This window comes from Amphiprion ocellaris, chromosome 1 (assembly GCF_022539595.1).
Source record: "Amphiprion ocellaris isolate individual 3 ecotype Okinawa chromosome 1, ASM2253959v1, whole genome shotgun sequence".
Taxonomy (NCBI): domain Eukaryota; kingdom Metazoa; phylum Chordata; class Actinopteri; family Pomacentridae; genus Amphiprion; species Amphiprion ocellaris.
The window spans coordinates 13,579,557-13,598,272 of NC_072766.1; the positions used below are offsets into that span (position 1 = coordinate 13,579,557).

The window sequence follows — 18,716 nt, forward strand, 5'->3', positions numbered from 1 at the left end:
GTTTTGTGGGTTGCCCAGTAAGCCAGTGGGTCTGCCGTTCTTTCTACAATTGCATTCGCTGTGGCGCTTTGCATTTGCCAGGCTCTACTTGCGTCTTCGTCTAATAGGCTCCACAGTTGAACTGAAAAATATTGAAGATCATCATCATCATCACCAGAAATGTCAGTCATTCCCTATTCAGAAGAGAAAAAAAAATACCTGTGGAAGGTGCTGCTGGTGGTGGAGGACGAGGCTGTGGTGGTGCTTGTGACGTAGATGACTGCTGCTTGGCATTCTTTATGTTAATTGTTGTGCATTCTGTTATTAAATGTTCTTTCACACTGGCTGCCGCTGATTGGTGAATCCAAAAGTTTTGAACTGCAGAGCCACAAGTGTAGCAACAGTCAGTGAACTGTTCTTTTCTTTGGTTTGTAGTCTGTCAGCTAAGCACCTGACAAGGTTCTGTGCCAGGTGTTGTGGCATGGGGGTGGTGAGTTGGGAATATATATATATATATATATATATATATATATATATATATATGTATATATATATATATATATATATATATATATATATATATATATATATATATATATATATATATATATATATATATAAAATCTATCTAGCTATCTATCTATCTATTCTCTACGAAATACGAAATCTGACATACTACTAACTCTCAAAGCAAAAACAACAGCAAAAAAACCAATCTATTCTGCGAAAAACAATTCAAATGAACAACACTGAATAGGGATCTCCTATCCCGGAACACTCGATCCCGCTGAGTGATTCACATAACAAACCGAACCAATCAGGTGATTCGAAGCAGTTGAGTGCTTCAAACGTCACTGAAGTGATTCAAACGTCACGAGTCACGTGACCAAACCACGCCTCGGCACAGTGGCTCGATACGTTTGCTTCATGAGCTACAGCGCATGTGTCGAAGCCTCGGGTATCAGAGGACCATCACTACCTGTGTGGACAGGAGCTGTGGGTTTACATGAAGTCCCACTCAGAGTCCATCAGTGTTTTTATAAAGGAGGCTACATGGGGATTTAAAGTAGATGTCTTTTTCTGAAGCAGCTTCCTGACCTCTTGGACATCATCTTCTCCTGGCTGGCCTTTGTTCCCCTCTCAGGGTTGATACCAAGAAAGAGCCTACAACGGAATGACAAAGAAAGAATATATTAGGTGTGTAGGCAAAGATCCCTTAAACTTAATATGGAACTCTGTCACATTAATCAAAAAAAAACCAAACAAACAAACAGGAAACTCAAATTATTAAGCAAAACAGAGGCTTCCACTTAAAACAGCTATTTAGTTCAATACACATTTAAATCTAATTTTTGCAGCCGTTTGCATAACAAGCAAATTTATCTTTCCTAAGTGGAGAGAAAAGCAACATGACACATCCTACAATCCTTTTTAAAACTTGAAATTACCTAAATGCTCAAAAGCAGACAAGTACATGTGGAGATGTGATAACAGATCAGTGGAGCATCACATTGGATATTTAATGGAAAATTACACAAAAGACAGAGATAGCTAACCTAACCTAGCTGGATCTGGTTGCTTAGAAATCTGGTTTAAAAGAAAGAGCCAAAGTTCTGTCCACTCTGCAGCCAAAGGGGAGGATGCTAGCTGCTAGCTAGCTAGCTTCTAGCTAACAGTGTGGGGAAACGTTAGCATTCATGCTAGCTGCTAGCTAACAGTGTGGGGAAACGTTAGCATTCATGCTAGCTGCTAGCTAACAGTGTGGGAAACGTTAGCATTCATGCTAGCGACTCGTGGCTAACACCAAGCAGTGACTAACTGGCTATGTTTATGTTACTGTCAAAGAATAAAACATAAAATAGACTGACAGAAATAAAAGTAAGGCTGACTTTTTAATAATCACAGTTACCTTGTTCAGTGAACCGGAGCAGGATGGATCAGCTACAGGTGGTCCCTGCAGGTCTGAGGGCCGAAAATCATCGTCCTCAGTTCTTCCTTTTCTCCACATCTTCCCTCAGTAATGAGTAAAATCACTGATACATACTATTTTAAACCTATTTCGTCACTTCTTTGTGTTGACTGTTTGCTAAATGCGGTGATATGCAGGAAGATTTGCCGAGACGAGTAACGGTCGGACTGCAGCAACAGTTACACTCAAATCAACCCAAACCAGAAAAATACTGTAATCTGCTGTAAGATTGTACGGTAGCTTGCTGTTAGTATTTTGTTCTTGAAAAACACGTGAATTTACAGTATTCAGCTGTATTTACAAAGAACGGTATATTACTGTACAAAATATGCTGTATTTTTACAGCAATTTGTTACAGTGTGTGTGTTAGAGCACACCTTGTGTACTTTTTCAATTTTGTTTTTATTCAGCAACAGTGAATAACTGTGGTTTAGAAATAATGTGGCCTCATCCCATGACTAGTTTTGAGTCTGGTGATCATAAAGGAATGTGTTAATGATAAACAGGAGGGAATGTTAGAAGGTTTTTTTTATATTATCATTAATGATAATGGCTGCATAGTGGTGTAGTGATTAGCACTTTTGCCTTGCAGCGAGAAGATCCCTGGTTTGTGTTCCGGCTTTCCCGGGATCTTTCTGCATGGAGTTTGCATGTTCTCCCTGTGCATGCGTGGGTTTTCTCCGGGTACTCCGGCTTCCTCCCACAGTCCAAAAATATGCTGAGGTTAATTGATCATTCTAAATTGCCCATAGGTGTGAATGTGAGAGTGATTGTTTGTGTCTGTATGTGGTCCTGCGACAGACTGGCGACCTGTCTAGGGCGTCCCCTGCCTTTGCCCTAAGTCAGCTGTGATAGGCTTTTTCAGCCACATATGTTATTTGATTTTGTCATTCATTCAGTTAGCAGGTGAGTTTTTGTGAAGTCTAGTTCTGCTGTGTGTCAAAATGTCATGTCCTTTTATTAATGGTGCAGTGGATGAAGGAGCAGCATTACTGTGTAGAGAATTAAGTATTCTTTGGGATTCTTTGAGATTGTTATCATGCTGTGCATAGATGTTGTTGCATTTCTGGACAGTTGTCTTTTAGAGTGGTAGTGTTTTACATTACAGTTCATAATCTACATCCACAACCTAATCTGTCCTTACATGTGGCAGCAGCTGAAGATGAAATATAAGAACATTGTTCAAACAGGTAAGAAGTCGGCATAATCTCATGGAGCTACCTCATTTTGATCATGTTTTACATTGTAAAGTAGCCTAAATATTAAGTGGCTGTTTGACTGTGCAGTGGTTTTATCCCACACATAGCCTAAATGTCTGCATCCATATCATGTTCTGTCAAACAATTAAGCCTATTTAAACTAACACAGACTTCTACTCAGCCAACAGAAAGAAAGCAGATGCCTGTAAAAAGGGAGGTGGCCCAGCACCACCACCTGTAACGGAGGCAGAGGAGCTGGTCCTAAGCCAGAATTTGGGAAGGCCAGTGGCTGAGGGAATCCCTGGAGGGAGCTCATCCTCTGAGACCACATCCCAAGACACAAGTGCTTTTATAAAAGTAAGTGTGTGCGCGCGTGTGTTCAGCTTTTATTTTTATTTCATATTATTATGTAAAATAAATATATATCTATCTTCAGAGTTGTCCTTGTGTTTTGTCTCTTTCCAACCTTTCAGACTGTCCTGTTTGAGATCTAGACTCCACAAAGGCCATTACAGATGATTCCATTAATATTTTATCTGATAATTACACAATTTGTCCAAATGCTAGCCTTAGCAACCAAGTTATGAGTCATAACTTAGGACATTGTAATAAGTGCTATTTGGGTGAATTAAACATTTAAAATCTTAGGTAGGACATGAAGTAGTACTTTGTGTTGAATACTTGGTGTGCTCCTGAAAGTGCAGCCTCTGGCTGTGTAGAAAAACTTACAGGGGTTAAAATGAACGAGGAATTCTTCCTGAATAAGCCTTTTGTATTGTAAGTATATTTTGAGTGAAATCATCAATTTAAAACGTAAATTGTGCACTTTAGTGATCATCTGTTGCGGTAGGTGGCGCTGTCTATTAAAAGTGCTCTAAACTTAAAGGAAGTGTACAGCCCTGTAGGTGCAGCCTCCGGCTCTGCAGACACATACTATTGAACCAAACGACAACAAGATTCTCAGAGGGCGGAGCCAGAGAGCAGCGATTGGTCAGACCATAGATAATATAGAAGCCAGCACGCTAGCGTATCTAGTCTATGTATATCTATGGTCGGTACGTCTGGTAGCATCTCTGGCTGTTGTTGGCCTTGTTTTTGGAGTAAAACACAGTAAGAAGATAAATACTTCTAACCTGTAGCGTTATTTTGTTGTACGTTAAGTCAGCGACTTGTGAAGAGTTGTGTTTTGTCGTGTTTGAGCTGTTGGTCCGGACGCGTTAGCTAGCTAAGCGGCTAAGTTAGCTAGCGGGCTAAATAACACAGGTGGCTAACTTACCGCTGAACACCTGTGTTAGTTGCTGCAGCAGCTGTCTGTCATTATTAGAATGAACTTCTCAACCTGTATTTCTCTGCTGTGTATTTTAGCTATTAAAAAGTTATTTTACTTTAAGGTTATCTGAAACCCGTTCAGCTACACTGAAGTTTAACATTCAGCTGGTTTTAATGAAACCGCGCTTAACATTGCGCAACACTACCTCTCTGAATCTCCATAATTGCATTAAATTCCTTCTCTCTTCCACTGCTTAAGTTCAATCCAGTATCTAAAGTGACATTAATAATGAATAAACTAACAACCAGCCATTGTATTTATTTATTACTGCATGTATTTGTAGTAAAACATGAGTTGAAACATCCTACTTTTGGATCTAGAGCTGCACAAGCCATTCATTTTCAGTCACCTGACGAGTTAAACTCCCCTTTTTATGTGAGGTTGAAGTAGAAAATCTGAGTTAACAAAGAAAGTTGTTTATAATTTGCGATACCTGTTATCTCTGACTGAGGCTTTAGTTTTTGTTGTGCTGATTTACACGTAGAAACTTTGTTCAGGAAGATTTCTCAGTAGCTCAGAGGACAGGCTGCTTTTTACACAACCTTGTGAGAGAATGTCTGTCAATGCTTTCAGCAGAATTTAGAAACACAACACTTCCTAAACAGATATTTTGAGGCTGTGAGGTTGAACGTTTGAGAGTATATCAGTGTGTTTGTTTGTGATCTGTTTCTAGGTGGAAGCTGAATTAGTGAGGATGACTCCTGCTCCTGTCATCTCTAAGCTCCTCACACATCTTTACCTGCACATGAGGAAAATCACTCCTGTAGAATGCAGGTATGTTTGTCATTATTATAAAAAGATGTTGCCTGGTGACCTGTCAGAAACCAATTATACAGAGTCAGCCAAAATATTGTTCACACACATCAGGAAAAGAAAAACTTGCATAAATATTTCAATACCCAAATTTATTCAGACATCATGAGATTAATAAAAGTTATCTTTGGCCTCTACAATTACAAGAGGTGCTCAAAGTGGTGGCCACTGGTTTCCAGACATTTCTGTTGTGTTGTAGACGTCACTTGTTGATGCTCCATTCATGAGGGTAGCGCCATCTGTTGGGAAAACATCGTACAACAGGACACAGAGTTATTGTGATTTGATCAAACTTAGAAAGAGGAATCTATATGTGTAGAAGTACTTATACAAATGAAATATCTATAAAAAAAATTTTCTTTTCCTGATCTGTGTACATTATTTTGGCTGACTCTGAACTTAATGAGAACAAAACTGTCATTTAATTGTTGCTCTGAAAGCTTCTTTAGTGAAAACTGGCTGGTGTTCTGCTTTGAAACAAACTCCTGTTGAGGTCTGTGTTTTTAGGTTTAACCCCACAGTTTCTGAATGAACTGATAGTTTGTTTTTTTTTCCTGATCAATGTGGACGTTATAATTGATGGTAACATTTACTGATCATATAATCAGCATGACAATATAACAGTATAACATTCTGACCACCTGACTAATACTGTGTTGGTCCCTTTATGCTGCTAAAACTCCTCTGACCCAGTGGTTCATCAGAACCTCTGGGGATGTCCTGTGGATTCTGTGGATCCTGTGGGTTGCAGGGTGGGTCCTACCTAGACCAGGCTGATCCTGGACCATCCCACAGATGCTCAATCAGATCTGGATGTGGGGAGTGTGGAACCCAGGTGAACAGCTTAGCTCTGTGTTCCTCAGACCACTCCTGAGTAGTTTTAGTTCTTCCTGCTGAGGGTGGCAGCTGGCATCAAGGACTGCTGTTGCCATGGAGACGAGGGGGTTGTTTGTCCTGCAGTGTTTAAGTGGTGGTACATGTCAGACATCCACATGAATGTCAAAGTTTCCCAGCAGAATGTTGCATTAGAACAAGATGATGGATGTTGTTCTCTTCAGCAGTCAGTGGTCAGAATGTTGTGGCTGATCGGTGGATCTGTCTGCCTTTACTCTGAAATCCAGAGTTATACAAAAGTGTAGTGTGTGTGCAGTGCAGAAGAGATTTACTTTGTCTGCAGTTTTAGTGGTCCCATCAGAGAAAATCATATCCATATACAGAACCAGGGCTGGTTCAGTAAAGATTATAATAATAACTACATCAGATAATTCTTTGTCGCAGATGGAATTTTGCAGACAGATGTTTGAGAAGGTTTGCAGTTCTTGTTTTAGCAAAATACGTTATAATAGAAGGTCTTTATTGTCATTGTACATGAAATTATCTGCAAACCAGCAAAGTGTATCAGTCTGAGGTATCTAAAAATAAATAAGTAAAGAAAAATGCTTCTATAGCCAATAATAAACAGAATATTTTGAGGGAATATTCTAAAAAGGAAAGAAAAGCTCCATTCTCACTCCTCTCAGGATAAACCGTCATTAAAATTGACTTTAAATTTAGCTTCAACACGAGATCAAAACATTTAGTTTCATTACTGATATTGTCAAGTTTTAATAAAGTTCATGCTACTTTTATAAAATGATGAAAGTGAATAAATTGTATTTCTGTGATCTGTGTTTGATTTCTGTCTTTTCTCCTGTCATCCAGATGTTCAGAGGGAGATGATGCCACATCTGGTCCAGCTGATGGAAGGTCTTGAAGTTCTCTGACTGGCCTCGACTGAAGATGGTCGTCTCACTGGATTTAAGGTTCAGATGCTCAGTAACAAACTCCACCAATGAGCCAACAGGGAAGCTTTAGGTTTATTAAATGTTGCTATGAATGTATCGCTGTTTTTCTTTGTGAATGCAATGTGCTCCAACTGAAACTTGAATTAGAACTTAGAAGTAAATCCTGCCATCTGAAAGGATTTAGTTGCATTAATAACCTCATAACATTCTAATTTTTATTCCAGTCTTGGTTGGAAATAGAATCTCTGTATTGATTCAGGTAAAAACTGAACTTCACAGCATGTTGGAGCAAAACAACCAGATGAAAACTGTGATGGTGTTGGATTGTCAGACCATAATGTTGCAGCTCAAAGCAGCTTTTCTAGCTCAGTTCATTCTGACATTCAGCTATGAATCAACACAGCAGATGGTGATCCATGCTGTGGAAGTCTCACATCTCCTGATTTAATGGAGCTGCTTTGCACTTTTTACACTGTTTATTCACCAACACTTTATTTAATAAAAGTCCCATCTAGTTTTTATGAGGAATGTGATGTTTTAATTTCTCTGTGAATAACTGCAGTCTAATGTAACAGCTGGAGTTGTAACATCTGTCCTGATATTGATCATGAAGTATTGATCAGAATACTTATGGTTAGCAGTCATCCCTGAAGTTTTACATTAAAATCCTTACTTGTGTTGTGAACTTTGGTAAGAAGCAGAAACATTAGCGTTGCCATGGATACATGAGTGTTAAATTCTGTCCATGTTTGCATTTTGGGAAATTCAGTCCAGTTCCAGAATGTGGAGGAATTTAGTCTCAATCACAGACAACAAATATTATCTGAAAGTTGGGTTGTTCTTGTTTATCAGCACAATACAAAAAGATTAATGTTAGAAATATTCCAGTTAAGACCCTAGAATATCATGATTTATGTAAATTTACCTCAATAATATGAATGTTCAGGTTAAGATTGTACAGTGATATTTATTATGTAAGTTTAGCTTATTAAAGTTTATGACTGCACTAAAATATTATTTAAATTGACATCATTATTATAATATTTAGGGTCAGACCCTACAGTATTGAGATTAAGAAATCAAATATTCTATAAAATGTAAATACACTGAACTCATTTGGATATATTTTAGTGAGACGCTACAATATTATTTGACACAAATCTATCTAAATTAAAATTTTAATAATTTTCACGCCAAACATTTACTGGACTGATTTAAATATTAAAATCACTCCTTTCTAATCCTCTGCTGTACGTTCAAACCTGAGGCCTTAAATAGAAACACACAAGTATCTGATTGAAGGAACTTCTGCAGAGTCCTGGTTCCAGAACATGATGATAGAATTATAGACAAAGTTTATCAAAAGCTGCCTGAGAGTTTACAGGTTTTTATGTTAAATTTCTTCAGTAATTTAATGAGAGTTATCAGCAAAAATCAAGTGTTCATTTGATGAACTTCATTTCCTAAAACATCCAGAATTGGAGCTCATATCTTTGGCAGCTGTAAAGTTTCTGCTCCTTCAAAGTTCACAACACAATGAATGAATTCCTAAAACACTCTCAATGCTGGAGAGCGTTTGATGCTGAAGCAGTGATCAGTTTTTCTGTTTCTTCTCTGGAGATGCACAATGAGGGACGTCTGCAGCGACTGAGAAAGAATCTCACCACATCCTGACATGAGGAAAAAGACTTTATTGAAGACTACAATGAGAAAAACTATCAGACAGCAGATGGCTGCATTCAAGGTGAGCTCTGAACATTTGATCTGGAACAGGAATTCAATAACGACAGCATGAGCTTCATTTCAGTCTGTAGCTGCTGAATTCATGGATGAATCATCTGGCACTAGAGAGGAAGACCATCAAACATCCACGTCAGCTGATGGAGGTCCAAGAGTCTCACCGAACAAACAACCTACAGAGTGAAGACCTCAAATCTGATTGGACGGCCTCCTATTCAGCCACGTGTGAACAAATGCCTCTAAGCTGATTTGTTTTCTAAAATAAATCTAGTTTGAGTCCTAACCTATGCCTGTGCGTTTGCTTCTTTACACTGCTGTTAACAGTTTAGACTGTTAGATTGTTCCAGATAAGACAAGTAAAAGATTCTTCAGAGCTGTTCTACCACGAGCCTGACAGGAAGAACTCCAACAGCTACTGAATGTTCCTGTGGTCCCCTCAAGGCTACAGGAGGAGTCCTACGAGGACGAGCCGGTCCACCTGATGGTGGCCAGTCGCTGCGGTTCAAAGCCAACACCGACTACGTGGACTTCTACTGGACCACACGGAGGCCTTCAAACTGGACCAACGAGTTCACCGACTCCCCGACTCGTGGGTCTGAGGACGCCGCCGAGCCTCGGTCCAGCTAGCCTCCTGTCTGTGGGTGTTTGAGTGCTGAGAGGTTTGTGGATGCATGTGAACGTGTCTGTGTTGAAACAGCAGCTTTTGACTCAGTAACGCCAGGAAAAACCAAGAGCTCCTTTATTTGTGACTTCCACTAAAAAATACTGATGAAAATAAGTTTGTCAGGGTTCTGACTGATAACAGATTATTAAATAATGAAAATAATCATTTAAATATTCCTTTAAACAATCCTTTTAGGTCTACATTTCCTTTACACTGACTTCTCTCTTTTTTTCTCATTATCCCTTATTAATCCCACCAGGGGAAATTCTGATTTTTGCATATCTCCCCAACTGGGGGAGTCAGAGCGACGGGTCAGTCATGGTACAGCGCCCCTGGAGCAGGACGGGTTAAGGGCCTTGCTCAAGGGCCCAACAATGGCCGCATTGGGGCTTGAACCTCTGACGTTCTGATCAGTAGTCCAGAGACTTAACCGTTGCGCACCACTGCCCCAAGCAAGCAGGAATTGAACCTGGGCTGCTGCGTCGGGGACAAGCCCCTGTACATGGGTCCCCCGCTTAACGCGCTGAGCTATACGGGCGCCCCATTCTTGATATATGTACAAGTATTTTGGGTGGAATATACCATTAAGCCTAATGTTCAAGGGTTTTTCTGGGAATATACCATTAAACCAACCTTTTAGGTAAATGTTGGGTAGAATATACCATCAGATAAACCTTTTAGGTCTACATTGGAAGATTTTAGAGTAGAATATTACTCCAAATCATCCTTTTGGTCTACATTTAAGGTGGAATATTCCTTTACACCAAGATTTTTTGGTCAAGGATTTTGGATGGAATACTCGGTTAAACCAACATTTTAGGTGCATGTCCAAGGATTTTTGGTGGAATGTTCCTTTAAAGTGGATGTTTGAGGACCTTGTAGGTGGAATACTTCCTGAAACCAACCTTTTAGGTCAACATTCAAAGATTTAAGGTGGAATATTCCTTTAAACCAACCTAAATTTCATGTTTTGATCATTATCAAGTGAGAAACCTCAATCCAGACTCCTCATAATGACGTTTGAGATTTATGCTGCTGTTATTTGTTTAGTCCAGACTAAATGACAGAAATCCACAACTGTAATTTTATTTCAGGACTCGGTTATTAAATGTCAAAACAATCCATGTGACTCTAAAAACTCAACAGCTGTACTAACTCTAAGATTAAACTTTCCACAAGGATCCCAAATAAGTTGGACTTCTACATGAGAGCTTTAATTATTCTTCATCTACTTCCTGAAAAGTTTGGTCAATAAAAAAGACAAAAACTAGTATTTTCAGCTGAACTAACGACAGACTTTGTGATTTTTCTGCTCACATGTTGTGTTGTTGTAAACATACTCTTTCAAATAAATACCCGCCTAACCCCCTGGAAACCAGCGTTAGTCCTGTTTTTGTGTTGCTCCTCGGCGACCCTAGACAGCCGGGTCATAATGTTTTTTGAGCAACACACCATACTATGACGTTTTTACAATGATGGTTCTACTATGAAGCCAGTTTGACATGTTCAGGTGTTCTTTGTTTGAAAACTCAGAGATTTCAGGTATCACAAGGTGGTTTTCAACTTTCGTTGTTCACTTTCTGCCTCAACTTTAAATTTCCTTCACTAACCCAGCCCTCTGGACTTCCAGGAAGCTGTGTTCCTATTGGCTGTCCAGGTGGCTGCTTGGTGTTATCAGGAACACCTGAGCAGCTCAGTGTCTTCCTGCTTTATTTAGCTGCAGACAAACATTTCCTCTGCTTCAATTCACCACTGAACCGGGTTTGGCTCCATTGCTTTAGTTTGTTCTTTAGGCGTTGGCTTGCAGCTCCCAGCAGTAAAATCGTCTTTAATGTGTTTCTTGGTGTGTTTTAGGGCTTTGTACTAGATGGTTGTCTTGGTAAATGTGGTTCTTTAGCCACAGTTAGCACATGGTGCTAATGTGTGCAGTGATTAGTGGATTTGGTGCAGCTGAGTTGTGTCTTTATCTTGGCTGTAGTGAGTCTTTAGAGGTTTTTGGTCAGACACATTCTGTATTCTTGTTTGAGAACCATCGTTGGTTGTCCAGAAGGTAAGAGTTCCTGTCCTGATTCTCTGTTCTCAGAGGTTCTCTGGTAGGCTGCAGGAGACTTTAGCGTTTGGGTTGTGCTAGTTTGGTTTTTGTACGTTTTCATTTGGACGACTATCTTGAGGCCCCTCCATGTGGTTTAGTGAGGTTTTCTGCAACAGTTCTACAAAGCAACCTGCAGCAGAAGAGACTTGGAGAGTTTTTAGGAAGTTCTGGAGACCAGACTTTAGAGCAGCAGAAACATTTGTCAGCAGTTTGAGCAGGAGAAGGTGAGCTTCAGAGTAGAAATGAGACAAACCTTCTTGACCCGTGTGGTGAGGTCCTGTACCAAGAGTTTGAGCAGGTTGTGAAGAGTCTGTAGTTCTTTGGTCTGAAAGCACAAGAAGAGTCGACTCATTAAAGGAGAAAACGGGAGATATTGTTGGTTCTTCTGTCGCTCTGCAGTTTCCTTAGACTGAATATCAAGTTTATATTTTAAATGATTTCCCATGTGAGCCCAAGAAGACTTCAATAAACTCCATCCATCCCCTGGACACAACATATTTTATTACCATGTTAAATCTTTTTTTAAAATAGATTTTGAGTTTTAATCATAGTTTTAGCACAGTTTTTTTTCTCTTTGCTTGTTTAGTTTTGTCATGTGTGTAAAAGGTTCTAAACAAATAAAGTTGAATTGATAAACTGAATAATTGAACTCATGATTGTGACAACAGAAGTATTTTCATTGTAATTTAAGAGTTTGTTTCATTTTTAAGGTTGGGATTAAAATCTTGACAGAAAAAAAAATAAAGAAATAAACTACATTAAAAAAAGCAATTAAATCAAAGGAAAAAAAACATTTAATACAATAAAACTTTTAAAAAGAAAATTAAATATCAAATACAATTAAATGATATTAAACAGACAAAATATTTAATTAGATAATTAACCAGAAGATACAAAACATGTAATTATGAAATTAAAGTTTATTAAACAAAATATTAAACATTAAAGAGGAAATATTTTAGATAATTAAACATTAAAAAATACAATTAAACAAGAAGAATATTAAACATTTACAAAAATACAAAACATTTAATTAGATTATTAAACCTTTAAAAAGATGAAACATTTAATTAAAAAAATAAATGTTTAATTAGAAAATTAAATCTTAAAGACAATAAAACTTTAAATAGGAATTAAACAGAAAATACAATGAAGCATTTAAAAAGAAAATTAAACATTAAAAGGTGGTAAAACATTTAAAAAGAAAAAGATTTAATCGAAAAATTAAACATTGGGAAAGAAAAGGAAATTTTTCAAACAAGCCGAATAAACATTTGAAAAAACAATTAAACATTAAAAAGACAAAACATTCGGAAATCAAATCAGACATTAGAAAAGAATAAAAGGTGAGAAACAAGCAAAACTAAACATTTAAGAAGTATCAAACTAAAGACAAAACATTTGAAAAGACACCAGTTAGACTTTAGAAGATCAAATTAAACAGAAGAGACAATAAAACGATCAAAAAGAGCAAAAACAGATAAAGGTCTTCAAGTGTTTTCTAGTCTGAAATGAAAACATCAAGTTGTTTCTTCGAACATTTCCTCTTTCTATGTTCTTGGTCTGATTGTGGACAGATTTACTAAGAACTCATTTAAGAAAACTGCTTTCCAGATAAAGTCTACTAGTAGTTGAAGGCATTGATCAAACTAATGTTACCTTCTGATCTCCACAAACTTTACTGTTCAGTGAAGAGAATCAAAGTTTGTTCAGGATTTTTAAAGAACCCACAGGTGAAGGTCTGAGAAGAACTCAGATGGATGGTCTAAATGTGAAATCAAGACCCATGGTCACAAGTTTTAAGGCTTCTGTTAACCAGAAAGTTCAACCTAACAGAGAAGTACTGAGAAACTTTTAAGATTTCATTCCTCAGACTGTCTAAAGTTTCAAACTAACAGAGAACTACTCAAGAAGTTTTAGGTTTTCAGCCCTCAGACTGTCTGAAGGTTCAAACTAACAGAGAACTACTCAGGAACTTAGAAGATATCAGTCCTTGGACTGTCTGAAAGTTCAATCTAACAGAGAACTACTGTGGGACTTAGAAAATTTCAGCCCTCAGACTGTGTGAAAGCTCAGGTCCTGAGGACTTGGGAGGTGTGGAGGCTTTGGAAAGTCTTGGAACTGAGGGTTCCACCCTCCAGCTCAAAGGCTGAAGTCCAACCTCCTGAGAAAAACGGTCGAGACGAGACTCGAGTTAAAAAAAAAACTCGAAAATGACAAAAACTAGATGATAAATGCGCAAAAAAAAGAAGAATTAGTATCTGAGCGAGTAGCTCAGGGGGATAAGAAGACAGACTACAGAGTGGAAGGTCGCAGGTTCAAGACCCGCCACTGGCAGTTTTCTTTCTTTGTCTTTGTCAGGATTTTGATAAAACTTAAGAAGGGTCTGGTCTTGAACCAGCGACCTGCAGCTCCATAGGCAAATCCTTAACTCACTGAGCTACAGATCAGATAAAAAGAAATAATTTCGTCGTCCCTTTGACATCGTAGTTCCTGAAGTGACCACATGGGTGGAGCCAAGGCGGAGTCTGGGTGGAGCCGGGGCGGAGAGTAGGCGGGGAGGTGGGTGGCGGCCTCCCCCCTCTACTCCCCCACCTCCCCCCACTGCCCACCACACCTTCCCCCGCCCGACGAGTTCTTCGAGTCTCGACAGGTTTTCCCGAGTTTCTGGAGTTTCCACGAGGTCGGAGGCAGAACAAGTTGTCATGAAGAGGTGTTGAAGTCGGCCAGGATGGACTGACTTTTTACAGTGACTACAAGGAAGACCACTAGAAGAGCAGGTCTTTAACCACCATCCATATAATCCATGGAGTCGCTCCAGAGAAATCAAGGGAGGTCAACTTTTATCAACCTCCATCCAGATGTTCAACTTCATATCTTTACTTTGAGATTTGTAGCGCCACAAACCTTCAGTGTCACACTTTATTATCATTTATTAGGACTTTAATGGAATCCACCAGCAGATTTACTTTTTGTTGACAAACTTTATTCTTGTCGTTGTGGGACTGCAGTATTTAAAACTCTTCCTTCTATTTGACCTCATGTTTATTAGTTTTAGTGGAGAAAGTTATTTTAATTGTTGATTAGTCTCTTCAAAATCAAATAATAAATTGGATTAGTCAAGAGGTTTAAATTTCTTACTTTGTCATATTTTAAATATGACAAAAAATATAAAAATAAAGCGTCTCGAGACAATTTGACCTGTAATTGGCGTTATATAAATAAAATTGAATTAAAACTGTATGTATCTTGTAATGTTGGAGTAATTCAGCCATATATGTTGGAAAACACATTTTCTTTGTCCATTAATCTGTTGATTGTTTTCTCCACTAATTCATTTATTGTTTTGGTTTCTAAAATCTCAAACCCAAATATATTAAGTTTACTGTCATAAAAACCAAAAAGATTTACATTCATGATGCAGGAATCAGGCAGTTTTTCACTTTTTATCTTAGTTTAGTCAGAAAGATAGTTGATAATGTGTGAATTGTTGCAGCTTGTGAGCCGTAAAAGGTTTTAATCTTTGGGGCCGAGTGTCAAAACCAACATCAACAAAACACTCAACAAAGATTTGAACATCATTTGCATGACAATGTCAAATTAAAGGACATTTATTTCCAACGTAAATGTGTGATATTCATCCTCTGGAGCTTTCTCTTCACATCGTCTTCCACCTGGACTGGTTTGGTCGGGAGCATGTGCAACAAACATTTGAAAAACTGCACTTTAACATCAATGAATGACACTGAAGTTTAATCTCTACATAAATGAAACTGAGTCTGGATGTGCTGCTCTGTTATTAACTCCTAAGTTTAGGGAAAGTTCAAACAAAAGAGGACAGTTCAGATAAGACGTGAGAATGAGCTTATTTTGAACAAACATCTCAGACTTTCTGAGCTTCAGCAAATCTAGCAAGATATTTTAACAACAAGCAACTCAAGAGATCCAGAAGTTGGAGAGAGTTAGCTTTAGCTGAGCCAAAGAACATGTGGGACGCTAACCTAGCAAACATTTCAGACTTTTCTCTGTGAATTCTGAGAAATAATTTCCTATTTAATGACAGAGCTGCACATCTTAACTCAGTCTCATTAAAACAGACTCTAAGTCAGTGTCATCCATCCATATTAAAGTGCAGTTACCCAAAATGTTTGTTGCATGAGCTCCAACAAAACCTGTCCAGGTAGAAGGCCACTTTGACAAACAGGAAGTGGACGATTCCAAGCAGATTTATAGAAGGGGGAACCGGACTGTACTAAGTGTGGTCGAGTATAGAGGGGTGTTTTGTGGGTTTTAAGGCTGATAATGATTATTAGTGAAACATTTAGTGTATATTCATTTGGATATTCATTTGCAGTAAATGAAAGTATTTATAATCTTGGAGTTAAACTTACAAGAACACAAACTTTAACAGAAAACTTTGTTGATACGTTTTTGTTTTGTTTACAGTTGTTAAGTTAAAGGAGTTTTATTCGTGACGTATAACCAATCAAATCACTCCAGAAGACAGAGCGACCACAGGTAGATCAAGGTTCAGAGCCAAAGTAGCGCCATTTTTAAATGTATTTATTACCGTAAATCGGTAAAAAACAAAATACTGATAATCAGTAAATCAGTCAGCCCACAATTACTACAATTCTACAATGTATGTCTCTTTCCTTTGACTTGTTATTTGTACAATATACGATGTATATGATGGTGTTTTTTCATACCAAAGGCTATACTATGATGTTTTCTAAGAGACATACGATGCTACTCTGTTTGTTCTGGCCCTGGGCCACTGCACTCCTCCTCTGTTGTTTTCTGGATTGTACTCAGCTGCATGCCTTCGTCCACCAGGCCTCCGTTGACTCGTCCCGCCTGCCGTCTCTGGAGCTGAAGCTGGATTGGAACAGACCAAAGTACAGTCCAATCACGATGCCAGCTGCCTCTCAAAAGGCTCCTTCATCTGGCAGGTGGCAGCACTTCTTCTGAGGGGAAGCTGAGCTGGCAGCAGAACTTTGGAGATGTGTTCCAGTGGTTGGTGGATGTGTGGGGAGATAGAGAGGGACCTTTGAATTGTTCAGAAAGGAAAACAGAGAACCCATTGGTAGTTTTAGTTTAGGGTGCTACTGCGGTGTGTTTTTGGGTTTTAAGAGGTGAACAGGAAGAGTTTTTTTTCGTATTGATTATCTTTTACTTTGTTCCTGGTTGGAATGCCCATCAATGTCAACATGAAGTTCACTTTTAGTTCTGTTTATTTATTTTTATTTTACTAACACCCATTTGCTTTTAACCCCCTCACATGTTGTGTTGTTGTAAACTTACTCTTTCAAATAAATACTTGTCTAACCCTCTGGAAACCAGTGTTTGGACTGTTTTTGTGTTGCTCCTCACCTACTTCAGACAGCCAGGACAAAACAATGTTTTGTGGACTAAAGGCTACATTATGACGTTTTTAGAGCGACATGCTATACTATGACATTTTTTGGGCGACATGCTATACTATGACATTTTGTTGAACGACATGCTATACTATGACATTTTGTTGAACGACATGCTATACTATGACATTTCTACAGCGACATGCTACACTATGACGTTTTTTGAGCCACATGCTACACTATGACGTTTTTTGAGCCACATGCTACACTATGACGTTTTTTGAGCCACATGCTATACTATGACGTTTTTTGGATGACATGCTATACTATGACTTTTTTGAGCCACATGCTATACTATGACATTTTTTTACACAGCACTTATGCAAAAAAAGATTACCTTCAAATGCTCCACTGTCTTTAAGGACAGCTTTTCCAAGTAGATGGAAGAATTCTCGTCTGGGGCCTCCAAGGTCTTCTGCATCCTCATTGGTGTCTTCATCGCTGGCAAAAGTGACATACAGCATGTCTGTGCTGTCAGCGAATCTACGCCTGCTAAACTGTCAGAGGGCAGTCGTCCACACATTCCCTCAGCTCATGTAGATTGGTCTGTAGGCTGTTGTGACCACCCTCTCACTATGTGCCCATACTATTCCTATGATTTCTTCTTTGGTCAAAGTTCTCGCAGACCTTCAAAACAAAAATACTAAATATACATTTTGACAAACCTGATGCTGCTTTTAAAACATTCAACACATCTGAATTATATGCTATATGCCTATATGCTGAAATTCAGTGATGTGGAGGCTTTTGTATCACACAGAATGTAAATATATGCCATCCAAGGAAAAAAAAATCCACATCACTGTTCACATAAACCTACTTTGACCAATGTTGAACTTCAAAATTAATAAAAAAAATTAATTCTATCAAGTGCGTCTTTAATCAATCCTAGGCTTAATTCAATTTGCCAACAGGTATCCTGATTTGCACAAAACATATCAACCTGTTCTCATTTCCAGTGTGTCCTACATTACGTTATTTGGCCACATATGACAGCTTTACTTACCGATCTTAGTGACGTGGTGGTCGCGGCAAAACTTGAAGTACGTGAGGGCCCGGCCAGAGGTATCTGTGGTGTGGAAACCTGAAACAAAGGGCCATATTTAAAATGTCAGATGTGGTGGAAAAGCCCCTGTCCCTAACACAGGGTAGGTAGACTGGTTAAAGACTGGGCAAAAGTAATTATCCAGTTTTAAGTAGTTAATTATTTACGAACCTATAAAACACTGTTTCGGTTAATATCTCTTTCTACATTGTGTCTCAAGTCACTACACTTAAATCACTTCAAATAACTACACTAAATGTTGGCTTATCAATAAATGAATCAATTTCAAGATGACTTAGAAGTGGATCAGGGTTGATTTTACAGATGGAAATAAAGATCTCTCATTAATCACTAAAGGTTTGCGTGTATAAAAACATACATATTACAACATATTAAATATATTTAATACCGACATATTTGAGATCTAACTATATGTAGCTTAACTCCTAGACTTGCGGCCTAAAGTGGAGGAATTTTAGACTTGTAAAGACCAGGTAAACCTTAGCTGGCAATCAAGCTAACGTTAGCTACTTGTAAATTACATTTTAACATATTAATCACAGCCCAGCATGGTCACTGTTGCTACTGGTACCCACTAAGCAGTGATTAAATGAGCTTACGTTTTTCAAACACAGCAACAGGAAATCTTTAATGTGAATCACATAACCTTTGCTTGCATCA

General features: G+C 38.4%; 1 long non-coding RNA gene across 1 annotated transcript in view; it reads right to left on the bottom strand.

Moving 5' to 3' along the window:
- Window positions 1-16,117: 16,117 nt before the first annotated feature.
- The window catches only part of LOC129347586 (uncharacterized), a 4,698-nt gene continuing 2,099 nt past the window's right edge, over window positions 16,118-18,716 (bottom strand). The window contains exon 2 of the long non-coding RNA XR_008599783.1: window positions 16,118-16,618. This is a non-coding gene — a long non-coding RNA (uncharacterized LOC129347586). The remainder of the gene's footprint in view (window positions 16,619-18,716) is intronic.